This window comes from Gossypium arboreum, chromosome 3 (assembly GCF_025698485.1).
Source record: "Gossypium arboreum isolate Shixiya-1 chromosome 3, ASM2569848v2, whole genome shotgun sequence".
Taxonomy (NCBI): Eukaryota; Viridiplantae; Streptophyta; class Magnoliopsida; order Malvales; family Malvaceae; genus Gossypium; species Gossypium arboreum.
Genome location: NC_069072.1, coordinates 53,480,870 through 53,507,378, shown reverse-complemented (window position 1 = coordinate 53,507,378; position 26,509 = coordinate 53,480,870). Strand labels below are relative to the sequence as shown.

Sequence of the window (26,509 nt, the reverse complement as noted above, 5' to 3'; positions counted from 1 at the left end):
AGAAATAATTATTTTATGATTATTTTAAGGTCTATGATATGATTGCATGATTGTGTGAAAATTTCGTGAAGAAATTTTATGCATAAAGTGCTTAATTTGAAATTTGGGACTAAATTGAATAAATTGCAAAACTTGTGTTCTAGAAGTATTTTGCATAAAATTGAATTAGATTATTAATTAGAGGTCCTTAAAGAGTAATTTTACCAATTTCTAAGTCTATGGACAAAATTGGACATGGATGGAATTTTTGGAAAGTTTTGTAGTAAGGGCATTTTGGTCATTTAGGGTAAAATGAATTAAAATACAAAATTAAAGCCAATTTTGCTCATCTTCAACCCCATGGCCGAATATAGCAAGGAGAAACCATGGCTAGGGTTTTTCAAGCTTCCAAGCTCGATTGTAAGTCCGTTCTAGCCTCGTTTTTAATGATTTTTACGTTTTTGGAGTCCCGGTAGCTCGATTTAGCTTATGCTAGCAATAATTTAACCTAGGGTTTATATTTGGAAAAATACCCATAGGTGAAATTTGTGTATTTTGGTGTTTTATGATAGAATATGAAGTTTTAAATTATGTTAGACAACTTGTGCTACTCGGTTTTAAGTGAAAACGAGCAAAAGGGCTTAATCGGTAAAAATACCTAATAGTCATAAGTACATGTTAGAGTGAGAATTTGATGTTGCCATAGAAGGGAAAAATGATCAGCATGTCATAAAACATAGGAAAATAGCCTGAATTTTAATTTACGAGCTTTGGGGCAAAAGTGTAAATATGCAAAAGTTTAGGGGCAAAATTGTAATTTTTCCAAAATATGATTTTGGGTCAATTTGAATAATGTGAGTCCTAATTAGACTATATTTTAAATGATAGAGCAAGGAAAACTAAAATTGGGCTAAAATGGGAAAATACCAAGTTGTGGACGAAATGGTAAAATAGCCATTTTCGCATACGAGGTAAGTTCATATGTAAATGTTGGTAACATAGTTATTATTTTAAATGTTTTAATGTTTTTTAAATGATATGATAATTATTATGAAATATTATACTTGTGATAATTGTTTGATAATATGTAATTATGTGAATTACTTGATGAGTATGAACTATCACCAAGTATCGATTTCGATATTCCGTGGAAGACGGCAAAGATGTGAGATCGAGGAAAAATCCCGTTTGAACCTTAGGAATAGATTAGGATACAAGTGACATGTCACTAGGATGGTTGAGCATCCGAACTCGTTGAGTTGAGTCCGAGTTCACTTATGGATGCGAATGTCCGAACTCGTTGAGTTGAGTCCGAGTTCGTGAGATGTAACTAGGCATCCGAACTCGTTGAGTTGAGTCCGAGTTCACTTATGGATGCGAACGCTGAGCTCGTTGAGTTGAGTCCGAGTTCACTTATGGGCGGGTTACATGGTAGCTTGGCTACATATGTGGCACTTATGTGCAAACTTTCCATGTATCCGAATTATATTCCGATGTGTTCAACGGGTAAAGTTCTAACGAAATGGAGGAATACTCAAGATGAAAGGGACGTATTGGTAAGTGTTGTGAAATGGATACTTTGAACAGGTATGTACTTAACCCTCGGGTTGAAAACTCGATATAACAACAATATGGTAAGATGATAAATGAAAAGGTGATATGAATGTCTTGGTGATGATTATGCAAATGATGTTTTATGTTTGCTTATATGGTTATGTTACTTGCTATTTGCATGTGAGCTTACTAAGCATTTATGCTTACTCCTCCTTTTCATTCCTTGTAGTGTTGACAAGCCAGCTCGGAAATCGGAAACGGTCGGAGGCACGCCACACTATCCGTATACCATCTTGGCATAATGGCTTGTATATTTTGAGTATGGCATGTATAGCATTATAATCATTTTATATGTATGGTCTTATGATATGGTTATTGAGTGGTATGGAAATAGAAATGCTTGGTAATGATTAGCCATTGGAATGGCTAATCATGATCATATTTGGTATTATGTATGTCAAATTGCTAGCTAATCCATGGAAACCATGAAATAGGTAAAATTTACCATAAAATAGATTCAGACAGCAGCAGTGATGTGAGTTTGAAAAATCACTAAAAATAGTAGAAATGGAATTAAATAATGAATAAGTTATGGAATCGAATCTTGATGAGTCTATTTTCATATGGAATAAGCAAAACAGGTATATGAGCTATATTTTATGAGATGTTTAAATTTTTGTGAAACAGGGCCACAGCGATTTCTGGATCCCCTGTTCTGAATTTGGAAATTCACCATAAATTTTACAAAGATAATTAGAAGTCATGCTTTATATGTACAGATTCCTTATTGAGTCTAGTTTTATTAGAGAGAAACGGCATAGTCATTGAAGGTCTTTATAGGGAGATATCTGATTCGTAATACACAGAGGTCAGAGTAGTTGAACCCTGAAACAGGGGAGACTTTAACTAATAAACTGTACTAATTGGCTCAACCAAAAATTCTAGAAACAAATTAGTAGATATATATATGAGTCTAGTTTCAGGAAAAATTTATGGAATTGGATTTCGAGTTTCAGAACTCGAGATATGATTTTAAAGCGACTGTGATGCAGTTAGCCAGCTTGTCTGGAAATTTTAAAATGAATTGTATGAGTGTTTAATTAATGAATTAAGTCCGTTAACACCTCGTGTTCGACTCTAAACGGTCTCGAGTGCACGGGTGTTACATTTACGATCGTATAAAGCCTCGAGGGTGCCATCTTAATACTTGATTGAAAGCTGTTGTTGTAAGCGAATTCAATCAACGGCAAATACCGCTCCCATGAACCACTAAACTCGAGGACGCAACATCTCAACATATCCTCAAGTATCCGAATTATCCGCCGGATTGACCATCGGTTTGGGGTGAAAGGCGGTGCTGAAATGCAACTTGGTACCCAAAGCTTCTTGCAACTTTTTCCAAAATCGCGAGGTAAATCTCGGATCTCTATCCGACACGATGGAAATAGGCACCCGTGTAATCTCACAACTCGAGAACGTACAACGGCTAATTTGTCCATTGAAAATCCGACGACGGGGACAAAGTGAGCCGACTTAGTCAATCTATCTACCACGACCCAAACCGCATCCTTCTTACTCGCTGACAATGGCAGTCCGGATACAAAGTCCATTGTGACTCGATCCCATTTCCACTCGGGTATCGTGATTGGCTGAAGTAATCCTGAAGGCACTTGATGTTCCGCTTTCACTTGTTGACATATTAAACATCTCAAAACAAAGTCGGAGATGTCTCGTTTCATACCATGCCACCAAAATCGACGTTTCAAATCGTTGTACATCTTCGTACTCCCCGGGTGGATTGCCATTCGGCTACAATGGGCTTCATTCAGAATTATCGAAATGAGTTCCGAATTCTTTGGAACACACAGACGACTTTTGAACCTCAAACAATCGTCATCATCGATTTGAAACTCCGAGTCCTTGTTCGGAACACACTCAGCCCGTTTTGCAGCCAACTCGTCGTCGACTTTCTGAGATTCTCGAATTTGATGTATCAATAATGGTTTGGCTTTCAATTCAGCTACTAACACACTGTCGGATCGAATGCATAAGTGCACATTCATCGCTCGTAAAGCTTAATAATGATTTACGACTCAAGGCATCCGCAACCACATTCGCCTTTCCCAGGTGATAGTCAATGACCAGCTCATAATCCTTTAACAGCTCGAGCCAACGTCTTTGTCGCAGATTTAAGTCTCTTTGGGTCATCAAATATTTGAGACTTTTGTGATCCGAGTACACATGGCACCTCTCACCAAATAAGTAATGTCGCCAAATCTTTAAGGCGAATACGATGGCGGCCAATTCGAGATCATGGGTCGGATAATTTTTCTCATGTGGCTTTAATTGCCTCGACGCATAGGCCACAACTCGACCTTCTTGCATCAATACACAACCTAACCCAAGTAGGGAGGCGTCACTATAGATGACAAACTCTTTGCCGGATTCGGGTTGCACTAGAATTGGGGCTTCAGTCAAATAAGTATTCAGTTGATCGAAACTTTTCTGACATTTCTCCATCCATTCGAACTTAACATCCTTTTGGAGTATGTAACACCCCGAACCCGAGACCATCGCCGGTGTCGGACACGAGGGGTTAACAAGCCGAGTTCGCATGTTTTGCCCACCAATTTGACATTTCCAGTCAGGTTGGAAGACTGCATCACCGTCGCCTTAAAAATCATATCTCGAGTTTCAAAACTCGGAAACTGGTTTCGTAAATTTTCCCTGAATTTAGACTCATATATCCATCCATGTATTTATTTCTAGAATTTTTGGTCGGGCCAATTGGTACAGTTTATTAGTTAAAGTCACCCATGTTACAGGGATCGACTGCTCTGACCTTCGCGCGGTATAACTTGAATATCTCTCTGTACAGGGCTTTAATACTGGTGTTGTTTGTTTCTAATGAAACTAGACTCAAAATGGAATCTGTAAATATAAGGCATGACTCCTAATTATTTCTGGATAATTTATAGTAAATTTTAAAGTTATGACAGGGGACCCAGAAACCGTTCTGGCTCTGTCTCACAATAGCTTTGATATCTCTTAACATGTAACTCCTATGACCATTTCGTTTCTTCCATATGAAAATAGACTCATCAAGGTTCATTTACATAGCTTATTCACTATTTAATACCATTCCTACAAATTTTGGTGATTTTTAACATTCACGTCACTGCAGCTGGCAGCATCTGTTTTAAGGTAGGTCTTACCTATTTTGTAGTCTCCATCAACCAACTAGTCTTGCCATACATAGGTTCATATATGATCATTTTAACCATACCAATGGCTGATCATGTGACCAACACTCCCATTTCCAATCCATAATCACATCATGACACCATATATATACATACAAACCACAAATAGTCTAAGTTCATGCTTCCTTTTACGAGCCATTTTCGCATGGCCGTATACATATACATCACCACATTTTAAACCAACAAGGGGTAGTCCTATACATGCCATTTCAAAGTTCAACCAAAATTTATACCAAAATAGAGGCGTTGATAGTGTGGATGACTTCGACTTTGTTGATCCCGAATCCGATTGCTATCGAGCGAAATCTATAACACAGAGAGCCAAAGCAACGGGGTAAGCATTTTTATGCTTAGTAAGTCTCAAGGAATATAATCAGCTTTAATTAAAGCAATACATTCACATAACCAAATGCATCATTTCATTAATGCACATTCACATAATCATACTTACTTCACCATCCAAACTCTTATGTTCATACACAAATAACGGCTTCATTAAGGCCGATAACTCGTTCCATCATAGGAGCGGATATTCATACGCTCTTACTCCTAGCGCCAAGCACACACCGCACTTACCTTGTCATTGGGAAATTTCACAAGTGCATTTGCTGAAATTTTCCAGCAAGCTTATAATTTTCAAATCACATACCTTCGAGTTTAACCGGATGTCGCTACTCGCTCAATCGCCTTGGGACATAGCCCGGTTATGGTAACCCGCACCAAGGCCTCACGGACTTAACCCGGATATCACGATTTGCACAAATGCCTTGGTCTTAGCTCGGATTTAACAACCGGCACGTAATGCCTTGGTCTTAGCCCGGATATAGCTACTAGCACAATTGCCTTGGTCTTAACCCGGATATAATTTTCAGCATAATTGTCTTCGGCTTAGCCCGGATATCATTCAATTTCTCATGCACACATACATCAATAATCATTGGACATACATATTTCATTTTCAGTTATTAAGGCTCAAACACAATTATAATCATTAGCATGATCGCCGGGACTTAGCCCGGGTATCATTCAATGCTCATACACACATAAATCAATAATCAATACATCCATATTTCATTCCCCATAATTCAATTAAGGTCACTTCTTGAGGACTTACCTCGGATGTTGTCGAACGGCTTTTACGGCTATTCGATCACTTTTTCCTTCCCTTGTCCAATTGTGGCCCTCTTAGCTCTTGAGCTAATTCAAACAAATTCAATTTATTAAAACCTCATTGTGCTAGCTTATGGCGAATATGACAAGGAGTTTAAATGGTCATATGGCCACTCTTTAGCTTGAATACACAATGGTCATGCACATTTTATACTACATCAAGCAATTCAATACAATTTATTCGAGCATCAAGGAAAAGCTAAGGCCTTCAATAGGCTACCCAAGGCCGAATATTCATGTACATGTTGAGGCCAATTATGCACTTAATACCTCACAAAAACAGCATGCATTTTACTAGTTAATGCTTTGCATATTGTAGCTCAAAACTTATAATATAGCATCAAGCACTCATATGTGTGCTAGGCGAATGTGCTTGCAATTTCACAATCATTCTTCAACATCTTCTTCTTTAAACAACCATATTCATCACTTAGTTCATAACCAAAACATCATGTGCAAACATATATATACATATATGAGCATGGCGAATTTCAAGGTGTCCATAGCCATCCAAAACACAAATTTTAACTAACATGCAAGAAGCATGAACCATGCTCATGAATGCATCATGGCGAATATGACAATCATGCCCTTTTCAACTTCAATCATGATTAAACAAAAAGAAAACTCAAAATCTTACTCAAAAGTAGACAATCCATCATTGCATGCATCATCATCAAGCTTCACACTTAGCATGCAATGGCTTTATCACCATAACAACTTTGGCCAAATACCATTTCCATGGCATAACAAAGATTTGAGCCATGGCTAACATGCACATCAAGTTAGCAACCAAAACATGCATGAAACTCCTAACACAACCTCATACATACCTTAATCTTGATGCAAACTTAGCCAAATCTCCTTCTAGATCTCTTCCAAACCAAGCATGAAGTAAAATCCTCCTTCTTCCTTAGTTTTGGCTCAAAGAAAGGATGAACAAAATTTTTCTTTCTTTCTCTACAACTCACGGCAATGGGGGAATACCACACTCACACACATTTTTTTTCATTCTTTTCTTACCCATACACCTTTGTTTATTATTTCTCCCTAATGCACCAACAAAACATGTTTCATGACATGTTTTGCCCATCCTCTCTTGCCATGGCCGGCCACTTAAGGTTGGGGGAAATTTGACATGCAAATCCTTATTTTTGCATGCATGAGCAACTAGTCATCACACATTTCCCCATCATACTTTCAAAGTTCACCACTAGGTCCTTTCTAGTGAAATTCGCATTTATAACACTAAATCGAAACATCAAAATGTCACACACAAATTAACACATATCATAGGCATCAAAATAAATTTTAAATTATTTTTATGCCTCGGTTTTGTGGTCCCGAAACCACATCCCGACTAGGGTCAATTTTGGGCTGTCACAGAGTAGCTTCGTCATCGGCGTGGCTATCGTTGAGAAACCTTTTACAAATCGTTGGTAATAACCAAGCAAGCCCCAAAAAGCTCGAACCTCAAGAATATTTCTGAGGCTTCCAATTAAGTATGGCTGAAATTTTATTGGTCGACTCGAATACCCGATGCAGATACCACATGACCCAAGAAGCTAACTCTCTTAACCGTAACTCACACTTCTTGAACTTAGCATATAATTGCTTATCCCGTAAAATTTGCAGCACTAACCTCGTGTGTTCAAGATGTTCGGTCTCATTCCTTGAATAGATCAAGATGTCATCGATGAACACGACTACTTAATCGATCCAAATATGGTCCGAAGATCCGATTCATTAAATCCATAAATACCGTAGGGCATTAGTAAGCCCAAACGGCATCACTAGGAACTCATAGTGACCATATCTCGATTCGAAGGCGGTCTTGGGTACGTCCGAATCTCGGATTCGCAATTGATAATAGCCCGATCTCAAATCTATTTTCGAGAACACCGAGGCTCCCTTCATTGATCGAACAAGTCATCGATACGTGGTAACGGATATTTGTTCTTTATCGTCGCTTTATTAAGTCGACGATAGTCGATGCTATGACCTCATGGTTCCATCCTTCTTTTCACAAACAACACCGGCGCACCCCAAGGCGAACAACTCAGGCGAGCAAAACCTCTATCCACCAATTCTTGCAACCGAGCTTTCAACTCCTTTAATTCATTGGTGCCATACGATACGGAGCTATCGAAATTGGAGTGGTACCGGTACCAATTCGATGCCAAAATCTACTTCCCAACAGTGGTAAACCCGGCAATTCTTGAGGAAAACATCCGGGTATTCACAAACCACGCACAGATTCGGGTTTCTTTTCTCGATTCCTTGTCATCGAAAGCACGACGCAAGGTACGCCGCACCCTTTTCTTACATATTTCCGCCAACATTGCGATATTATAGGTTGGCAACCCCTTTAAGTCCGTAGACTCAACCCGAATTATCTCATTATTCGCGACCTCAAATCGATAGTTTTGCTTTTGCAATTTACAACCGCATCGTGCATGGTCAACCAATCCAAACCAAGAATAACGTCGAATTCATCGAACGGCAAAAGCATCAAGTCCGCCGAAAACAAGAACCTCGGAACACTAGGGGACTTTTCTTGCACACTTTGTTGACAAGCACGTAATGACCCAAGGGTTTGACACGAATTACAAACTCGATGAGACTCAATAGGCAAAGTCTTCTTTGGATGCTAAGGTTTCACATATATAAGAATGAGTAGAACCAGGGTCAATCAAAGCAATCACATTAGTATTGAAAAGAGTGAAAGTACCGGTAATGACATCCGAGAGGCAAAGATCCTCGGCGTGCGCAGATGGCATAAGTCCTAGCGTAATCTGAGCCTCGGATCGATGGTAGCATCTCTAGATCCTCTCGACCGCCAACGACATTGCCCATATTTCTAGGTGGCCTACCTCGAGCAAATGGTAGCACCCGGTTTCTACTTTGACTTACATTTTGTTCAAGCATCCTCGGGCAATCCTTCATAAAGTGGTCGGCCGATCCACACTTATAGCAGAGCGATCACGGAACCAACAGCTCCCGAATGCCATTTGCCACAATGCAGACACTCGCCTCTCTCGGCGATCATTTCCACCATCGGCGATCGAAGTGACTCGTGTGGTCACAGGGGTCGATCGCGTCCTCGTCTAGAAAAGCCCAAGCGCCTCTAGACCGGCTCACATCATCTCGAAATCTCTTCGATGCTGTTGAAGAGACTTTCCGAGGACCTCTTCGAATTCTCCGGTTCCCACATCAGCTTTTTGTTTCTCCTTTCTAAGCTCTTCGACTTTACAAGCTTGCTCAACAAGTACTACGAACTCTCGTATTTCGAGAATGCCAACGAACATCCTTATATCATCATTCAGCCCATCCTCGAGCGTTTTTACATAATAGCTTCGGACGAAATGCATTCTCGCGTCTGGCTAAGCCTCACAAATTTTCGTTCGTAGATCAGAATCGACATAGAACCTTGCTTAAGATCAAGAAATTCCTTCGCTTTTGGTCGATGAATCTCGATCGATATACTTTTTTTGAACTCGGTTTGAAAGAATTCCCAAGTCACTTGCTCTCTAGGCACCACGAAGTCGAGTACTCCACCAATAGTAGGCGGAATCGCGTAGCAAGGAGATGGTACACTTTAGGCACTCATCGGTGTACAAGATAGCTCATCGAGCACCGGATAGTGTTGTCCAACCAAAATTCAGCTCGCTCAACATCATCATCATCCGTAGCTTTGAATTCGGTGGCCCCATGTTTTGAATCCTATCGACCGGGGCTTACTTGACCTTATTTGGTCGATTCTGGGAGGTATTGTAGGTGCGGGGTTGCATTTGTCGGAATGGAGGTTGTGGAACAGTAGTGTTAGTTCGAATGTATTGGTTAAACCATTCATTCATCACACTATAAAAGGCTTGCCTAGCCTCATCATTCGGATTGTTGGCCATAGGTTGAGAGTCCCGTTGTTGTCCCCTTGCGCGAGCAGCGCCACACTCTCCACATCATCACTATCGCTCGGTTGGGATCGGGATCCATTACTATAAACAACACAAAGTCAAATTGTCGTAAATCACCACACTATCGATTCATCATTTAATGGCATGTATAGCTAGACCCCAAACACATCACGGTAGTCCTAGAATCGACTAAACCGTGGCTCGATACCAATAAATTGCAACACCCGAACCCGAGACCATCGCCGGTAATCGGACACGAGGGTTAACAAGCCAAATCCACATGTTTAGCCCATCAATTTGACATTTCGGTCAGTGGAAAAGCTGCGTCATCGTCGCCTTTAAAAATCATATCTCGAGTTTCAAAACTCGAAACTGTTTTCGTAAATTTTCCCTGAATTTAGACTCATATATCCATCCATGGATTTATTTCTAGAGGTCTGGCCAATTGATACAGTTTATTAGTTAAAGTCACCCATGTTACGTAGATCGATCGCTCGACCTTTGCGCGTTACAACTTGAATATCTCTGTACAGGGATTTAATACTGGTACTGTTTGTTTCTAATGAAACTAGACTCAAAATGAAATCTGTACATATAAGGCATGACTCCTGATTCTTTCTGGATAATTTATAGTAAATTTTTAAAGTTGCGACAGGGGACCCGAAACCGTTCTGGCCCTGTCTCACAATAGCATTAATATCTCTTAACATGTAACTCCTATGACCGTTTCGTTTCTTCCATATGAAAGTAGACTCATCAAGGTTCATTTACATAACTTATTCACTATTTAATACCATTCCTACAAATTTTGGTGATTTTTCAAATCCACTCCACTGCTGCTGCCAAGATCTGTTTTCAAGGTAGGTCTTATCTATTTGTAGTCTCCATGATCCAACTAGTCTTGCCATACATAGGTTCACCTATGACCATTTTAGCCATTCCAATGGCTGATCATGTGACCAACACTCCCATTTCCAATCCATAATTTCATCATGAAACCATATATATATATATATATATACAAATCACAAATGGTCCAAGTTCGTACTTGACTTCTACGAGCCATTTTCGCATGGCCGTACACATATACATCACAACACAATTGAACCGACAAGGGGTAGTCCTATACATGCCATTTCAAAGTTCAACCAAAAATTATACCAAAATGGAGGCTTTGATAGTGTAGATGACTTCGACTTTAATGATCCCGAATCCGTTTGCTATCGAGCAAAATCTATAAAACAGAGAGCCAAAGCAACGGGTAAGCATTTTTATGCTTAGTAAGTCTCAAGGAATAAAATCAGCTTTAATTAAAGCAATACATTCACATAGCCAAATGCATCATTTCATTAATACACATTCACATAATCATTCTTACTTCACACTTCATCATTATATACTTTCACAAGGTATCAACCACTTCAATAGTTGATATTCGTTAGTCGATTGAGCTAATGTTGCTCAAACATGTCGACTTTTCCAATGCACATATAAAATACCTTATTCTTTGGGCTTTTCGAGCGTATTTAATTGAATTTATTACAGCAACCAACACTCACCTCCAGCCCAAGCTTCTTTGAATACAACCGGATATAACCACGCACGAATGCCTTGGTCTTGGCCCGGATAGAACGACTTGCACGAATGCCTTTGGGTCTTAGCCCGGATGTAGCCGCTTAGCACAATTGCCTTCGGTCTTAACCGGATATAATTTCCAGCATAAATGTCTTGGGACTTAGCCCGGATATCATTCAATTGCTCATGCACACATACATCAATAATCATTAGACATTCATGTTTCATTTTCGTTACTAAGGCTCAAACACAAAGGTAATCACTAGCATAATCGCCTTCGGGACTTAGCAGGGTATCATTCAAATACTCATACACACATAAATCGATAATCATTACACATCCATATTTCATTTCACATAATTCAAGTAGGGTCACTTCTTGAGGACTTACCTCGGATGTTGTCGAACGGCTTTTACTGGCTATTCGATCACTTTTTCCTTCCCTTGTCCAATTGTGGCCCTCTAAGCTCTTGAGCTTACTCTTGATGCAAGTATAGCCAACCTCTTCCTAATCCTCTTCCAAACCAAGTATGAAGCAAAACTCCTTCCTTATCCTTAGTATTTTCTACCAAAAGGAGAGTGAAAATAGATGAACAAAAAATTTTTTTTCTTTGTTTTGTTTCTCTCATGTACGGCACAAGGGGGGAAAGCATCCACACTCATTTTTTTTTTCATTTCTTTACCCATGCTCTTATTTTATTATTTCTAACATCCACCACTAGCAAAACATGTTTAAGACATGTTTTCTTTTGCCCATCTTCATCACCATGGCCGCCACTTCCTTCTCTTTGGGTAAATTGACATGCAAAACCATTCTTTTGCATGCATATACTATTAGACCATTGAAGATTGGCCTATCACCTTTCAACAATGTTTCATATAAGTCCATCTTAATAAATTCACATAGAAATGATCAAATTAATGCATGCAACTTTCACACATGCATTTGCTAACATCATAAACATAGAATATAACTTTTAATTACTTATAAGACTCGGTTTAATGGTCCCGACACCACTTCCCGACTAGGGTCAAATTAGGGATGTCACACCTTGTCATCTAGAACATACGCAAGGTATGCTTCGCACCCCTTTCTTACGTATTTCTGGGCCAACATTGCTGATATTACAGCTGGCAACCCCTTTAAGTCCGTAGACTCATCCCCCTTTAAGTCCGTAGACTCATCCCGAATTATCTCGTTATTTGCGCACCTCAGATCAATAGTCTTGCTTTTGCAATTTACAACCGCATCGTGCATGGTCAACCAATCCAAACCAAGAATAACGTCGAATTCGTCGAATGGCAAAAGCATCAAGTCCGCCGGAAAACAAGAACCTCGAAATACTAGGGGTCTTTTCTTACACACTGTGTTGACAAGCATGTAATGACCCAAGGGGTTTAACTCCCGAATTACAAACTCGAGAGACTCAATGGGCAAAGTCTTACTTTGGATGCTAAGGTTTCGATATATAAGAATGAGTAGGACCAGGTCAATCAAAGCAATCACATTAGTGTAAAGGAGAGTAAGAGTATGGTAATAACATCTGGCGAGGAAGCATCCTCACGCAAGATATGGCATAAGTCTTAGCAGAGCACGAGCCTCGGATCCGATGGTAGCATCTCTAGATCCTCTCGACCGCCACTAGCATTGCCCATATTTCTAGGTGGCCTACCTCGAGTTGTGGTAGCACCGGTTCCCACTTTGATTTACGCTTTGTTCGGATAAACTCGGGCAATCCTTAATGAAATGATCGACCGATCCGCACTTGTAACAGAGCGGTCACGAAATCTACAACTCCTAGAATGCCACTTGCCACAATATTGGCACTGCGCTCATCTCGACGATTATTGCCAACATCGGCGATCAAGTGACTCGCATGCCCATAGGGGGTCGATCGCGGTCTCGTCTAGAAAAGGCCGAAATGTCTCTAGACCGGCCTAAGCCATCTCTAAATTTCTTTGATGACTGTGGGAAGGGCTTCCCCGAAGACCTCTTACGAAACTCCCTTGCTCCCACTTCAGCTTTTCTTTTCTCCATACTGAGCTCCTCGGCTTTGCACGCTCGCTCAACAAGAGCCACAAACTCTCGGATTTCCAAAATGCCAACATACAACTTATATCATCGTTCAGTCCATCTTCGAAGCGTTTACACATCACAGCTTCTGAAGAAATGCATTCGCGCGCGTACCGGCTAAGCCTCACAAATTTTCGTTCAGTAGTCAGAATCGACATGGAACCTTGCTTAAGATCAAGGAATTCCTTCCGTTTTGGTCCATAAATCTCGATCGATATACTTCTTTCGAATTCAGTTTGGAAGAACTCCCAAGTTACTTGCTCTCTAGACACCATGAAGTCGAGTACTCCACCAATAGTAGGCGAATCGCGTAGCAAGGAGATAGTACACTTTAACCATTCATCGGGTGTACATGATAGCTCATCGAGCACCGGATAGTGTTGTCCAACCATAATTCAGCTTGCTCGGCATCGTCATTATCCGTAGCTTTAAATTCAGTGGCCCCATGTTTTGAATCACGTCGATCGGGGCTTACTTGACCTTATTTGGTCAGATTCGGAGGTATTGTAGGTCTTGGGGTTGCATTAGTCGGGAATGGAGGTTGTGGAACAGTAGTGTTAGTTCGAATGTATTGGTTGAACCAATCATTCATCACACTATAAAAGGCTTGCCTAGCCTCATCATTCGGATTGCTAGCCATAAGTTGAGAGTCCGCGGTGTTGTCCCTTGCGCGGAGCAAAGCGCCGACTCTCTACATCATCAGCTATTGCTCGGTTGGGATCGGGATCTATTGCTATAAACAAACACAAATTCGATTGTCGAAATCACCACACTATCAATTTATCACTTAATGGCATGTATAGCTAGACCCCAAACATATCACGGTAGTCCTAGGATCGACTAAACCGTAGCTCGATACCAATAAAATTGTAACACCTCAACCCGAGACCGCTGCGTTTGTCGGACACGAGGGTTAACAAGCCAAAACCACTTATGGCACCAATTAATTTGACATTCCCAGGCAAGCTGGAAAACTGCATCACTGTCGCCTTAAAAGCATATCTCGAGTTTCACAACTTGGAAACTGATTCCGTAAATTTTCCCTGAATTTAGACTCATATATCCATCCATGGATTTATTTCTAGAATTTTTTGTCAGGCCAATTGTTACAGTTTATTAGTTAAAGTCACCCATGTTACAGGGGTCGACTACACTGACCTTCGCGCGTTACAACTTGAATATCTCTCTGTACAGGGTTTCAATACTGATGCCGTTTGTTTCTAATGAAACTAGACTCAAAAAATAATCTGCAGATATAAGGCATGACTTCTAATTCATTCTGGATAATTTATGGTAAATTTTCAAAGTCGCGACAGGGGACCCAGAAACCGTTCTGGCCCTGTCTCACGAGAACTTTAATATCTCTCGGTATACTGTTCATATGATCATTTCGTTACTTTCATATGAAAATAGACTCGTCAAGGTTCGATCACATAATTTATTCACTATTTAAAACCATTCCTACAAATTTTGGTGATTTTCCACATCCACGTCACTGCAGCTGGCAGCATCTGTTTTTAAGGTAGGCTTTACCTATATTGTAGTTCCCATGAACCAACTATAGTCTAGTCATACTTAGGTCCACATATGATCATATTTAGCCATTCCAATGGCTGATCATGTGACCAACTCTCTCATTCCAAACCATAATCACATCATGAAACCAAATATAATTACAAACCACAAATGGTCTAATTCCATACTCCACTATTACGAACCATTTTCGCATGGCCGTACACATATACATCACAAGTACTTAAAACAACCGAGGGTAGTCCTATACATGCCATATCCAAAACTCAACTAAAGGAGTACCAAAAGGGCTTTGATAGTGTGGTTGACTTCAACTTCTATGATCCCGAATCCGATCGCTAACGAGCAAAATCTATAAACAGAGAAACAAAGAAACGAGTAAGCAATTTATGCTTAGTAAGTTTTGAGCCATAATATACACACAACCAAAGCATAGCATTCAAGTAGCTAAACAATAATTCATATGCACAATTTCTCAAAGACATGCTTACTTCACAATCCCAACTCTTATATTCATACACAAATAACGGCCTAGTTAATGCCGATAGCTCATTTATCATTAGAGCGAATATTCATACGACTTACTCATAGTGTGCAAAGCACACACAAAACATACCTTGTTGTTGGGAATTTCACAAGTGCATTAACTGAAAATTTTCCAGCAGCTTATAAATTTCAAATCACATACCTTCGGAGTTTATCCGGATATAGCTACTGCTCAAAACACCTTGGGACATAGCCCGGTTATGGTAACCGCACAAACGCCTTCGGGACTTAACCGGATATCACAACTCGCACAATTGCCTTGGGCTTAGCCCGGATATCATAGCTAGCTTTAATTGCCTTCGGCTTAGCCCGATATCACAATTCGCACAATTGCCTTGGGCTTAGCCCGGATATCACAATTCGCACATTTATTCACATCTTTGTTTCAATTTCATAACAAACTTTTATGCACATTTTACTTAATCAAAATATCATTTCGCTCAATGGCCATATACAAGGGCACAATTTCGATTGCTTATTACTTCAATCAATCGAATCAAAATCTAAGTTTCGATACTCGAAAACTTACCTCGGATGTTGTCGAACGATTCGATGGCTATTCGACTACTTTTTCCTTCCCTTTATCGGATTTGGTCCCCCTTTGCTCTTGAGCTTAATTTAACAAATAATTTGATTCAATCATTTGAGTATCGAAAAGAAGAACTCAAGGCACTTAGCCCACATATATTCACTAGACATTAAAGTCACATAAGTATGTAATTCATGAATCGACTCAACACACAAAGCCTTCAACATGCTTACTCATGGCCGAACAACACAACCTCTTAGGCACTCATTCATGGCCGATTATGCATGTTGATGTTGAGGCCAATTACATGTTTAACACCACACATGAATGGCACACATTTTACTAGCTAATGCTTTACATATTGTAGCTCAATACTTATAATATAGCATCAAGCACTCATATGGCCGATTATACTTAGTCATACTTGCACCAATCAACAAGAAATTCCAAGATTTTCACATCATATGAGTACTAGGCCGAATGTACTTGCAATTTCACAACCATTCTTCAACATTTTCTTCTTTAAACAAACATATTTATCACTTACTTCATAACCAAAACATCATGTGCAAACATATACACACATATAGGTGCAAGGTCAATTCTCAAGGTGTTCACAACCATCTAAAACACAAATTTTTACCAATCAAGTAACAAGCATAAATCATGCTCATGAATGCATCATGGCGAACACATCACATTCATACCCCTTTCAACTTCGGTCATGGTTAAACAAAGAACTCAATGTCCTACTCAAGAATACTAAAAGAAATTTCAAGAGTAGTCAATCCTTCATTACATGCATCATCAACAAGCTTCACATTTAGCATGCAATGGCTTTAACACAATATCAACCTTGGCCAAACACCATTTTCATGGCATAACAAGGATTTGAACCATGGCTAACATGCACATCAAGTTAGCAACCAAAACAAGCATGAATCTCATGACACAACCTCAAACATACCTTAATCTTGATGCAAGTATGACCAAATCTCCTTCTAGTTCTCTTCCAAGCCAAGCATGAAGCAAAACTCCTATCTTCTCCCTTAGTATTTTCGCCAAGAAGGAAAGAACAAGGATGAACAAATTTTTTTCTTGTTTTTCTTTCACATACACTGCAATGGGGGGAAATGTCACACTCACACACATTTGTTTTTCTCTTCTCTTCCCACAACTTAATTATTAAATCATTTCCCTCATCATCCATTAACAAAACATGTTTCAACATGTTTTCTTTGCCCATAACCCTTGTCATGGCCGCCACTAAGCTTCCTTTTGGGGAAATTTGACATGCAAATCCCTTATTTTTGCATGCATGATTAACTAGTCATCACACATTTCCCCATCATACTTTCAAAGTTTACTACTAGGTCCTTTCTAGTGAAATTCACCTTTATAACACTAAATCGAATCATCAAAAATGCCACACACAAATTAACACATATCATAGGCATCAAAATAAATTTTAAATTATTTTTATGCCTCGATTTTGTGGTCCCGAAACCACATCCCGATTAGGGTCAATTTTGGGCTGTCACACGAATGTCCAGTTGAAACAGTCAACTGAGGATTCATTTCTTTAGTCTTTTTTGACTGAGACTCATTGGCCTCTTTCTTGCGTCTCTGGCTTCATTCACAGCTTTTCTCTTCTTGTTGCTCAGTTCTTCAGCTTTACAAGCTCGATCTACCAATACCACAAACTCTTTCAACTCTAAAATCCCAACTAGTAGCTTGATGTCTTCATTTAGCCCATCCTTGAACCTCTTACACATAATAGCTTTGGTGGACACACACTCCTGGGCATACTTGCTAAGTCTGACAAATTCACGTTCATATTCTGCCACAGACATTCTACCTTGTTTTAGCTCAAGGAACTCTTTCCGATTTTGATCAATGAACCGCTGGCTTATGTACTTCTTTCTAAATCCTCTTGGAAGAAAGCCCATGTAACCCTTTCTTTCGGAACCACAGATACCAATGTCTTCCACTAATGATATGTCGAATCCCTTAGTAAAGATATAACACATTTTAAACATTCTTCGGGAGTGCAAGAAAGCTCATCGAATACCCTAATAGAATTTTCAAGCCAGAACTCTGCTTTCTCGGGGTCATCATCTATATTAGCCTTAAATTCTTCTGCCCCTTGCTTTCAAATTTTATCAACTGGGGGTTTGCTCAATCTTACCATTTCGGCACCTTGAGGAACTATAGGAACTGGTTGAGGAATAGGAGGGGGTGGAGGAGGCTGAGCATTCGGATTTGCCCGAACAAATTCTATGTACCAATAACTCATCATATGGAGAAAGGCTTCCCGGGCCCCATCTCCTTGATCATGTGTCTCATGCCTGCTCTCAACTGGCACAGTCCCTTGTGCGGAAGCAAACGCATTACTTTCTACATCATCAGCTACAGCTCGGTCGGGATCCATTTACTATATAAAAACATGATTTAAATTGTCAGAAGTCATCACACTATCATAATATAATTATGGCATGTATAGATAGACTTCCACACACAGTACGTAAATCTGAGAATCACCTAAACCTCGGTTCTGATACTAATAAATGTAACACCCCTTATCCATGTTCTAAGCCGGAACAAGGTACGGAATATTACAGATCACAAAAACATGAATTCACACATTTATCTGATCTTACGTAATTAATTCCTCTAGCTTGAACAAAAATAGATAACATTAACAGATATACATAAGTACAAGTAAATTATCAAATTTTGAAAAGTATATTTTAAAACAAATTAATTATGACACATAACAAAATGATTTAGCCCTCTATACATGCCATAATTCCAAAATAGTGTTTACAAAATACCAAAAAGTATTGATAGTGTGGATGGGTCTTGACGATCTCCAAATCTCGAAATGGCTTAGTAATTCTATAAGACAAGAAAAAGAAAAGAAGGTAAGCATACGACTTAGTAAGTAAGTAACGAAATTGATATTCAATTTATCAAAGTAAAACAATCATACTAGTATATAATCACATATTCGTGATGATCGCTTCGCTCGAGTCCGGTTAAAAAAATCATATCTCGAGATAAAAAACTAGAAATCCAATTCCATGAATTTTCCCTGAAACTAGACTCATATGTCTACTTACTAGTTTTTTTCTAGAATTTTTGGTTGGGTCAATTAGTACAGTTTATTAGTTAAAGTCTCCCTTGTTTCAGGGTTCAACTACTCTGAGCCTTGTGCACTACGAACAAAATTTATCCCTGTACAGAATTCCGACGACCATACCGTTTGTTTCCCTTAAAAATAAACTCAATAAGGAATCCATGCATAAAGTATGACTCTTAATAATTTTTTTACAATTTATGGTGAATTTCTAAAGTCAGAAAAGGGGATCTCAAATTCATTCAAACCCTATTTCACAAGAATTCAAATATCACACAATATAGAATTCTTTTGCTTCCCCTGTTTCTTTTATGTTAAAATAGACTCATTAAGCTTTATTTTCATATATCATTTTTATTTTTATTCAACTTCCACGATTTTTGGTAAATTTTTAAAATCATGTAACTGCTGCTGTCCAACACTGTTTTATTTCTAACATTCACTCTTGCATAATTTCACCTAGTCCATTTTGTTATACCAGAATTCACTCAATTATCTAGCACATAGCTCCTAACTTTTCATAAACATAAATTTGCACATATCCACCTTATAATAACTTTCACATATTACCACTTTATCGATTCTCCTCGTTGAACTCAACAGAAAAATAACAAATATACCATTGTTTACACATTTCCCCTTTCCACACTTATAGCCGAAGCTATCTGATACGCATAGTAGCCTGCACTTAGTACTACACACGTGACCTCACCATGTGATACACGTAGTAGCCTGCACTTAGTACTACACACGTGTATTCACAATGGGTCATTCGTATTGTTCCTGTTTCGAGAGTTCAACCGGAAAATATTTTCTTTTTCACCATTAACATTTATTCATAATCTAATTAAATTTGCAAGTTTCCATCATTTAATCATTCTATGGACAGTCACCAATTCATATGATAACAATATAAAATAACATAAAAAAATCGATAAATTATTCATGTACAAACTTACCTCGGTGCAAACTTTAGAAATGTTATAATTTAACACTCATACTATTTATTTCAATCCAAAAATCACATTATGGAAAAATTACGTTTTTTGCCCCCTAACTTTTACAAAATTACTATTTTTCCCCTAGGCTCAAAAATTTAATTTTAGCCTTTATTCTTATGTTTTATGACATGCTAAACATTTCTCTCTTCTATGGAAACATCAAATTCTCACTCTAACATGTACTTATAAACATTAGGTATTTTTACCGATTAAGCCCTTTTACTCGCTTTCACTAACAAGTTGTCTAACATAATTTGAAACCTCATATTCTATCATAAAACACCAAAATACAAAAATTTCACCTATGGGTATTTTTTCAAATATGAACCCTAGGTTGAATTATTGCTAACATAAGCTAAATCGAGCTACCGGGATTTCAAAAACATAAAAATCATTAGAAACGGGGCTTGAAATCACTTACTATAAAGCATGAAAATTGAAGAAACCCTAGCTATGGAGGAGAGAAAAATTCGGCATCAACTAAATGAGAAGATGACCATTTTTGTGTTATTTTCCCCATTTTATTTCATTTAATATATAAATGACCAAAATGCCCTTACACTAAACTTTCCAAAAATTCCATCCATGTCCAATTTTTGTCCATAAACTTAGAAATTGGTCAAATTTCTATTTAAGACCCCCCAATTAATATTCCAAAGCAATTTCATACTAAAAACTTCTAGAACACAAGTTTTGCAAATTATTCGATTTAGTCCCTAATATCAACTTAAGTGCTTAATGCATAGAATTTTATCACGAAATTTTCTCTCAATCATGAAATCATATCATAAACCTCAAAATAATTATAAAAAAATTATTTCTATCTCAGATTTGTGGTCACGAAACCACTATTTTGATTAGGCCCTAATTCGGGTTGTCACATTATTAATGCATGTATTCGATTGTTATTGATTTGATATAGCATAAATTTCTAGAATTGGAACTAAGCATATTTATTTATGATTGAGAAAGTCAAAAGATCCAGTAAGAACCCCATGAAACAAACTGGATATTCATGCCATGACATGGGGTTATATGAGAGCCAGTATAAGACCATGTCTGGGACATGGCATCGGCATTGAGATGAGGGCTAGTGTAAGATGTGTCTGGGACATGCATCAGTCACATCATGATAGCCTGTGTAAGACCACGTCTGGGACATGGCATCGGCGTAGAGGTGAGTGCCAGTGTAAGACATGTCTGGGACATGCATCGGCCTCGATGATGTTAGCCAGTGTAAGACGTGTCTGGGACATGCATCAGCTAAGTTTCGTGCTAGTGTAAGACATGTCTGGGACATGCATCATCACGTATACACGAGCGGTGGTGTATGACCATGTCTGGGACATGGCATCGGCCTCGATGGAGATAGCCAGTGTAAGACCATGTCTGAGACATGGTAGCGGCAACTTAACCCATGTTTAAGGCTTATAGAATATTCGGTAGTACTCCAAAAGGTTCAACTTTAAGAGTTAAGAAAGAGATTTAATAAGAAAAGTATTATAATGTTGTAAGTGTTATAGGTACCTATTTGGTAGGTATGAGTAATGAGCTCGATTAGAAAATATGATTTGAGTTGATGGTAATGAGTAAGTCCAGTTTATACTTAGCTTTGAGCTATGAGCATAATTGATAAATGGTGAAGTTGTTGTTGTATATATATTTATATGCAACTTACTAAGCTTTATGCTTACTCTCTTTCCTTCCCTTTTCTTTCAATATTACCATTTTGCTCGAGGATCCCTTGAAATCAGAGATATCGATCACACTATCAGCCATAATACTCGGTATAGTTGGATTTATATTTTTGATTATGGCATGTATAAGGCTAGACTAGGGAGTTGTATTATTGAGAATTGTTTATGTATATTGGCTTAGGATAAAAGCCCTTCATTTTGTATTAAGCCTAGATAATGGCTATTATTCATTTTGGAAAATGTATATGATGTTCCTCCTATGGATGAATTGATGTCTTTTGGGATGGAATTAGTATATTGAAATGACCTTTTGTAGGTTGTGCAAATTGGGCAACAAAATGGCTTGGAAGATTGCATATTTTGTCCACACGGGCAAGACACACGGGCATGTGTTTAGATCGTGTGTGACACATGGCTCACCCCCATGGGTGTGTGTTATGGCTGTGTGTCCCCCTGCACTAAAACTTTTAAATCAGTATTGTCCACGGTTAGGCCACACGGGCGTGTTCCATAGCCATTTCTATAAGTCAGTATTGCCCACAGGTAGGCCACACGAGCATGTGTCATGGACGTGCCCTAAAGTCAATATCGCACACGGGCTGAGGACATGGGCATGTCCCGAGTCACACGGGCGTGTGGAACCCTAAAGCATGAATATCATCAAGTTTTTCTTAAATTCTCAGTTAAGTCTAAATCATCTCGAATGTATGTTTTGGGCCTCGTAAGCCCATTCAAGGAACTAATTGCTTAAGAAAGTAAAAGTTTTAAAATTTTTCAAACTTTTACAGCGCGGTTGTGTATAGTTGATTGAGTTAAGTCAGGTAACACCTCGAACCATGACCCAGCATCGGATATTGTCGAGGGGTGTTACATAAGCAGAGCTAGTTGCGCGCCTAGAGATAGGGTGACAAGATTTTGCCAGATTAGGGTGAAACCTAATAAGGGGATTCATAGATTGAGTTAATACAACCCTAGGGCGCTAATTATAAAGAGATTTCAATTATTCAATCTAGGGTTAGTTGTTGTTAGTCTCGAGAGAGATAATAATATAACTTAGGGATCTCTATGGAACAAGTTGAATGAATAAATCGTCCGATTCAGAGTCAAATAACAAGTGAAGTCTAGGTGGATTTTTCCTTAGGTATTGTCTTAATCAATCAAATTTTCCAAAAAGTATTTTCCCCAAATTTATTTTCTGTGATTTCTTAGTTTAATTTATTAGTTAGATAAACAAAACCCATTTATTTTTTAGGCTAGATAATAAAAAGAAAGTTGATACTAGTACTTTTAGTTCCTTTGGGTTCAATAATCTGGTCTTGCTAAAGCTATACTACTGTTCAGTAGGTATACTTGCCTTCATTGTGATAATAGTTAGTTTCAAGAATGATTTATTATAAATATTTAAAACCTGTCACGAATATCACGTATCAAGTTTTTGGTACCATTGCCAGGGAACTAAGATATTAGGAACACTCGATTTTTATTACTTTAGCCATTTTAATTTTATTGCAATTTAAAATTTTCTTTTCTTTTCTAATTCTTCATTTATTTTCTTCTAACAGGTTTTTCTAGTTTATGACCAGAAGAAACCCGTCAGAACCATTATTGTTTGATAGTGAGATCGATCGCACAATTTGTAAAAACCGAAGAGAAATAAGGCGAAGCTTACGTTACACAGAAGAGCAAGAGGAAGATACTTCAACCACCACAGAGGAGATGACTGAAAACCAAGAAAATCTTCTACCTCCTGTGATTGTTGTTAATCAAAATCCTGCTCCGAGCACTATATATGATTATGCTAAACCTTATTTAATAGGAACTGAATCGAGCATAGTTAGACCTGCTATAGCTGCAAATACTTTTGAACTGAAACCTAACACAATTCAAATGATATAGCAATTTGTTCAATTTGATGGTTTACAAGACGAAGATTCCAACGCTCACTTAGCAAACTTTTTAGAACTATGTGATACATTTAAAATTAATGGTGTTTCTAATGATGCCATTCACCTTTGGTTATTCCCTTTTTCATTGAGAAACAAATATAAACAGTGGTTGAATTCGTTACTACGGGGGTCAGTCACTACTTGGGAACAAATGACCTAAAAGTTTTTACTAAAATACTTTTCATCGGCTAAAACAGCTAAATTACGTAATGGTATCTCTTCTTTTGTACAGATGGATTTAGAAACACTCTATGATGTGTGGGAGAGATATAAGGACCTTTTGCGAAGATGCCCTCACCATGGGTTACCACTCTGGCTACAGGTTCAAACCTTTCATAATGGCCTGAATCCTTCGACTCGACAAACGGTTGACACAGCTGTTGGCAGAACCATCAATAATAAAACACCTGAAGATGCCTATTAATTTATAGAGGAGATGTCACTGAATAACTATCAGTGGCAATCATTAGGACAAAGCCAACGAAAATAGCCGGTGTTTATAACGTCGATTCGATCACCATGCTCTCTAATCAGGTAGAACTCTTGAATAAGAAAATTGAAGGTTTTCTTAGTTCTTCACAGGTTCACCCAGTAATGCAGTATGAAGCAAATGGAGGTGGATCGAGCAATGCAGAATACCCATCTTATGGCCACAACATAGAGAACGAGCAGTTAAATTACATGGGTAATAATCCTCGATCTCAAAACAATCCTTATAGCAATACTTACAATGCAGGTTGGAGGAATCACCCAAATTTTTCATAGGGAGGCCAAGGAAATCAAGAACCACCACCCCTCCTCGGGCTTTCAAAGAACCACCATACCAAATAGGAGAAAAAGCCGAACCTTGAGGAGATGCTAACCAAATTCATCTCGATGTCAGAGACTCGTATTCAGAATACCGAGACGACACCCAAAAATCAACAAGCATCAATCCAGTGGCTCGAAACTCAGATTGGACAGCTCGCCAAGTTGATTTCCGAACGACCACAAGGTAGCCTACCAAGCAACACTGAATCTAACCCAAGAGATCAACTCAACGCAATTGCCATTCATGATGAGGAAGGGTTAGTGGCAAAACGAAGGCCAGAACCGGTGGTAAGTGAAGATAAGAATGAGGTAGGCCAAAACGAACAAAAATCGATAAGTACAGAATATAAACCTCGTGTGCCATACCCCAATACAACAAGGAAAGACCGCTCAGACGGACAATTTGGTAAATTCCTTAAACTTTTAAAGAAACTACATATTAACCTACCGTTTATTGAAGCACTTTCACAGATGCCGAACGCTGTCAAATTTTTAAAGGAGCTTCTAGCAAATAAACGAAAGTTAGATGAAAGGTCGCATGTGGAGCTGAACATGATTTGCTAAGCCATTCTTTAGAATAAGCTACCCAACAAACTAAAAGATCCAGGGAGTTTTACGATTCCTTGTTTAATTGGTAGTTTAGATGTTAATAATGCGCTGGTTGATCTAGGGGCTAGTATCAATGTTATGCCTTACAAATTGTTTAAGCAACTAGATCTAGGGAAACCCAAACAAACTAGGATGAGCATTCAATTAGCAGATAAAACTGTCAGATTTCCTAGGGGTATCATTGAAGATGTACTCGCTAAAATTGACAAATTTATATTCCTAGTTGATTTTGTTGTTTTAGACATAGAAAAGGACAGTAGTGTTCCTTTAATTTTGGGAAGGCCCTTTTTAGCAACTACTAGAACAATTATTGACGTTGGCACAGGTGAACTCACACTTCGTGTAGGATACGAAACAATAAACCTTCAAGCTCGCAACCCAAACAACATATTGGAAATTGAAGGTGATTGTACAAATTGTTCTACAAAGACTGATCATACAATGTAACCTATTTTGCAAGAAATAAGTTCGAAGGACACACATCAGCCATGTTCAATCCACTACAAAGAATCTACCCATAAAGAACGAAGGTTACGAATCGAGGAGTTCGAGGAGTGGCTGACATTTAAACGGAGAAAACACGATAAACCAAAACTACGCCAGAACGAGATTAATGCATCACCAAATCAACTTCAAGTTAGAGACAAAGTACTACTAGATGTAGCAGATCCTCAAATCGCCACTTCTGAACCAAATGAAGAAACCCCTCTTACGGTAACTAGAATTTTTCCATACGGTACAGTCGAGGTAAATCATCCCAAATTCGGCACATTCAAGGTAAATAATTCTAGTCTTAAACCTTATGTTGATAAAATTTATAGCAGGATGAGGAGTGTAAACTCCTCGATCCACCATGATCACACAACAGAGAGGTAAGTCGATCTTAAACTATAAATAAGCACTTCTCGAGAGGCAACCCGAGCACTAACAATATTAATTTCTTTAAATTTTAGTTTTAACATCTAACATAGTAACCGACTCATGAAACGCAGGCTTTCTAAAGCACATACAGCCAGGCACACGGGCGTGCCTTAGGCCGTGTGAAAACAGGGCGAAATTTTCCCCAACACGGGATGCGATAAGTTGCCATGGTCGTGCATTAGGACCATGGGTAAATCTGCCAAAACAACACAGGCGTACGATACGCCCGTGTCGTAGAACCGTGGTTGAA

The 26,509-nt window shown here is 38.6% G+C and overlaps 1 non-coding gene across 1 annotated transcript; it reads right to left on the bottom strand.

Annotated features, from left to right (window-relative positions):
• Positions 1-24,118: 24,118 nt before the first annotated feature.
• Positions 24,119-24,225, bottom strand: LOC128291307 (small nucleolar RNA R71). The gene has a single exon (XR_008281083.1). It is a non-coding gene; the product is annotated as a small nucleolar RNA R71 (small nucleolar RNA).
• Positions 24,226-26,509: the final 2,284 nt, after the last annotated feature.